The sequence below is a fragment of the Ovis aries genome, chromosome 1 (assembly GCF_016772045.2).
Source record: "Ovis aries strain OAR_USU_Benz2616 breed Rambouillet chromosome 1, ARS-UI_Ramb_v3.0, whole genome shotgun sequence".
In the NCBI taxonomy this organism is placed as follows: domain Eukaryota; kingdom Metazoa; phylum Chordata; class Mammalia; order Artiodactyla; family Bovidae; genus Ovis; species Ovis aries.
This window is the reverse complement of record NC_056054.1, coordinates 106,749,494-106,754,239: the sequence shown is the minus strand read 5'-3', so window position 1 is coordinate 106,754,239 and position 4,746 is coordinate 106,749,494.

Below are 4,746 nucleotides of genomic sequence, written 5' to 3'. Positions count from 1 at the left end.
CTTCAGGCTCCTTCTGTTCTGACTCTTATATTGTGGAAGGCAAGTTGTCAAACGGCCATTGCAATCAGAGAACGGTCGGTGGTCGAAAGATACCTGGGCAAGGGTCACAGATCTTCGGGCTGGGGGTGGGGAGACACCGAGGCCAGGGACACAGACCGCTCTCTGAAAAGTATTCCTTCCCTGACTGGGGTGGGCTAGGCAGCCAGGGGTAGAGGGGTGACTACATCACCTGGGGGCTGCCAGGAAGATAGAGGGGCAGGGAGGGGAATGGTTGAAAGGTAGCCCCCCGCACCTCCTTCCTCAACCCCCCTGCCAAGCACAGGACTGGAAGGGGGAGGGGCCTTCCTAAGCCTTTGTGTGTGAGCCCCTTAGAAGCATAGGGGGCCCCTGGCAGCGGCTACCCCATCTTGGGCGTAGGCCTCCCCCATTCCTTTTATGAGGCTCCCTCTTCTCTCCCAGACCCACTTCAGGGCCTCTTGCCCCAGTGGCCAAGCTCTATATTCTAAGCTTCAACCACCTAGAAGAATCTGCCTTGGGTTTTATTTTTGTCTCAGATGGGGGACTCTCTGAGGCAGGGCCATGTCTGCCCCTGGATCGCCCTGACTCACAGCAGAGACTGCCCCCCACCCCCACCCCGGGAACCACTCACAAGGCTTCTGGTACTCCTGTGGTCCCACCCTGTTCTTACTTTCACTTCTAGGACAGTTCAGTCAAGATAATCAGTGTCCATCGGGGTCTCTCTCCCTCCCGAGGGCCGCTGTGTACTTGCCAGAATCACAGAAGTCCCCCAGACCCCTCCCTGAAGACACAGTCCCTAGGTCTAGGTGCTGCTACCACCATGCCGCCCCCAGCCTGGGGCAGGGCCAGCCCCAGTGACTAGTGAATTCCCCTCCTTTCCACTCAGTGCTAATCAGCTCAAGGAGAAATACAGTTGCTGAGTCAACAGAGTGGGGTTCCACTTCCTTCTGTCTATAGGTCTAAACTCCCTCCTGAGCAAGAGAAGAGGTGGGAGGGAAAACAGGGCAGGGGGGAGGTAGGGGGGTGTGGAGGGGAGGGGAGGGAAGCAGATGGCTTTGGGGAGGAGAGGCTGAAAGTGCAAGAAAGGTCTTAGATTAGACTCAGGGAGTCACCTGGTGGCTGATTCCTTGTGGCAGTGGAGGTAGAAAAAGGAGAGGCTTGCTGTACGGCAAGAGCTGGAAATCAAAGTCAGCAGATGAGATTTCCTTAGACTTCATGACAGAACAGGATGGGCAGGCTTGGGGAGGGGACCCACTCAGGGTCTCTGAAGGAGCAGAGCCTGCTTTAGGAAGGGGTGAGCACTCCTCACTGCTAGGGGCAGGCTCAGCGCGTGGGTGGGGTGACCCTGACCACCAGCATCGGCAGACCGTGCTTCTTTGCTAGCACACTGCCCAACCTTTAACAGGGAAGCTTTTTTCTGCACCACTGTTCCCTACATTCCTTTGACATGGAGGGAATGTCTTTGCCTGTGGGGCTGCTGTACTCATCCGATGAGACCAGGCAAGCAAGGGGCTTGGCAGTGCAGGACTGTGGGGATAGAAAGGACTTCGAACCCTTTGTGGCTGACTTTTTGGTTCAACCAAAGAAGATGTGTTCTAGAGAGGGGAAATGACAGGAAACTGGAGGTAGTAAGGGAGGATCCTGTCAAGTAAGGGAGGATCCTGTCATCCCAAGTATGTGCTTCCCCTTACACCGCGGGGGCCCTCCCAGGCCTGGGATAAGTCCGAGGTCCTCCCCAGGGCTCCAGCTACAGGCCCAGCCTTGATGGCGCAGGCAGTGGAGCCTCTCTTCTCCCCACTCCCCACAGCCACGGGCACCCCCACACCATCCTGCTGATTTCACTCCCTCAGAGGCCCGGGGCTACAGCGAGACCTCAGATGGAGAAGCCGCGTAACGTACAGGAAAGGGAGACTTGCAATTGTGCTGGGCAGGTTACTCTGCCCCAGCAGGGACCACTCGGGCCAGGAGGGGAAGGGCACTTCCCAGCTGACTCAATCTCCCCATGGTTATTCCATCCTACCAGCCTCCTCTAGGCAGAGCTCTCTCGGGCTCAAAACCCTCTTATATCAGAGAGGAGTCTCCTTCGGACCCCCAGATCCCCTTCATAGCCTGCAGAAGGCCCTGCGGCAAGTAAAGTTTCCAGCTTTGTCCTCTGGTTCCAGGCCCTTGAGCACCATCGCCTGCGCTGATGCCTTTTTCCTCCCCGTCTCCCTTAAGCTGTCCTCTTTATCAGGTCAGCTCCCTCAGCTAATGTAGTAGACAGTCTCAGTAAGGTACCCTGTAGCTCTGGCTCAGGCGACCAGGGCAGGGGCAGGGGGCTGAAAGACGTTAACCCCCAACCTTAGCTATCCTAATTCTATAGCATGAACCCACTCAAGGAGGGCTAGGGGCAGTTACCACTTAGTCTCTACCCTTAGCTACCCCTACTGGCCTTAGAACATCTGTCCCCACCTGAAATGAAGCTGAGCAGAGGCAGAGGGAACACAAAAAAGGTTGGGAGCAGGCAGCAGAGCATTCCACCACCCTGCCACCCCTCAGAACTTCAGCCATCCCTTCAAGACTGCGGCTTCCTGGTCAGTAAGCTCAGCACCCAGCTGGAACAGACATGGCTGGGTTCCTGCCCAGGCGTCAGAGCACTGGGGTAGGAGCTGAAATGCCCTCTTCTGTGACAGCTGGGCCATCTCCGTGTAGTTCCTACGTCTGCTCCTTGTGGATCCCAGCTTCCTCAGCTCCGTTGTCCTGGCCAACTTGGGCTTTGCCCCAGGCCCCTCCAACACCTTACAGGGCCATTTGAATCCATTTCTGACCAACACCTCCACCACCCTTCCCCCTGGCCCAGTCCCTCGGCGGCTGCTGCCAAGTTATCCCTCGGCCAACTTTAGCCAAGTTATCTCTCTTGCCTCCTTTCGCTTCCCTTACCCGTCTTCTCTTTCCTGTTTATGACGACTTGAGGTCATCACCTCACGAAGCTCTCCCATTTTCTAACCTTTATTTCTCTTGGTGACCAGGGAATTCCAACCATCAAGTAAAATGCCATCTTATAGTAGGGATAAAAAGTGGCTTGAACATCCCTGGTGGTAGGTATTTGGCGCTTCCACTGCAGCGGCATGGGTTCAATCCCTGGTCGGGGAACTAGGATCCCCCATGCTGCTCTGCCGTTTAAAAAAAAAAGTTTACTACTTGTGGAGAACCAAAGGAGATGGGACAGAAGAGGATGCTGCAAGATGTCTGGCTTAAACCTGTCCATTCGCAGAAGACACCAGGACCCTCCCTACCCGCATGCCAGCCTCCCAACCCAGAGCACTGCCAGGTCCCCCTGATGCAGCCCCTAAAATGACAAGGTTGAACCACTGAGTCCCAGGAGTCTGGCAACTCGGGAAGGAGTGTGGCAACCCCATCCACAGAGCCCTGGATACAGAAAGAGCAGCTGACTCCTTGGGACCTCAGACTTTGGGGCCCTGCTGAGCCTACCTCACCACCTCACTTCACTGTGACACCCAAGGGGCGACCTTAGTCCTCAGTGCCTCTGTGGATGGTGGGGGTGGTGGTAAGGGCTGAAGGCTCCTTGCTGAAGGCTGGCTGGATGCAGTGACTTGGACAACTACAGCCTGCGTGTCCCTGTGGGATGCAGGAGCCCTGTCTGGCTCCAACCCGAAGTAGGTCAGATTTCAGATAAGCGGGTGGTTTTCCTGTAAGTGATGAAACCCTCCTCTGTACTTAATGAGAAACAGACTCCTCAACTTACCCCAGCTCACAAGACCAGAAGCATGGTGAGATTCCTCACTTCCTTCTCATCCCCAAGTCCCAACCACACACTTCTTCAAGACTGCCCCTCAGGTCTCAGCCTTCCTCTCTGTCACCAAGACTGTCAAACACCAATTCCTCCCAGTGTTTTCCTGTTCAGAATCTGCATCTTCATTCAGTCAGCATTCCCTTGCCTGGCATCCAAGGCCTTTCTTTCCACAGGAGTTTAACACTCCCTTCCTGCATGAAGTCGCTGCAATTAAGCCCTACTGGAGTTCCAAGTCCCCTCAGTGTCTACAGTAGGATGTGCTTGCTGCTTTGTGGCCAATATTCAGTATCTTCCATCTCTATCTGAACTGTGCTCTGAGAAGGAGGAATCATGCCACTATCTTGCGGCTCCTGGGCACCTTGGTGCCCTACAGCCAACTCAAGTCCACAGACCCTGCCACTTCCCTTCCTCATCCACCACCCTCCCCCAACCTACCCCATCCTCTCAAGCAAAAAGCTCGGAGTCCCAGTGGAGGCTCCAAGGATATCTGTCTAGCCCCCAATCTCCATGCAAAGCTTCCAAACCAGTCCAGCGCCAATGACAACCAGTAAAAATTTGAATCATCTTTGGGGACAGGCATTTCACTACTTTTTCATGTTCAACAACTCTTTCACATCCCAGAAACAATCTCCTTGACTTCAAGATACCTGAGATCAGCAATACTTTCCATATTTGGGGTCACAGGCCCCTGTCCCAAGCAAAACTGTACATACACTTCCTAGAGTCTTCAGTGGCCATGACCCCAGTTAAGATGGTCAGCACTCAGAAAAAATACAAAGTAATCACGAGATAGCTCACAACAGTTTGCAGGCTGCTTTACCCAAGGTAAAAACTAAGATCTAAGGACAGCACAACAAAAGAGAAGTGTCCAAACAAAAAAGAGAGAGAGAGAGAGACCTCACTTAAAAGTAGGAAAAGGTTCAAGGCACGCAGTG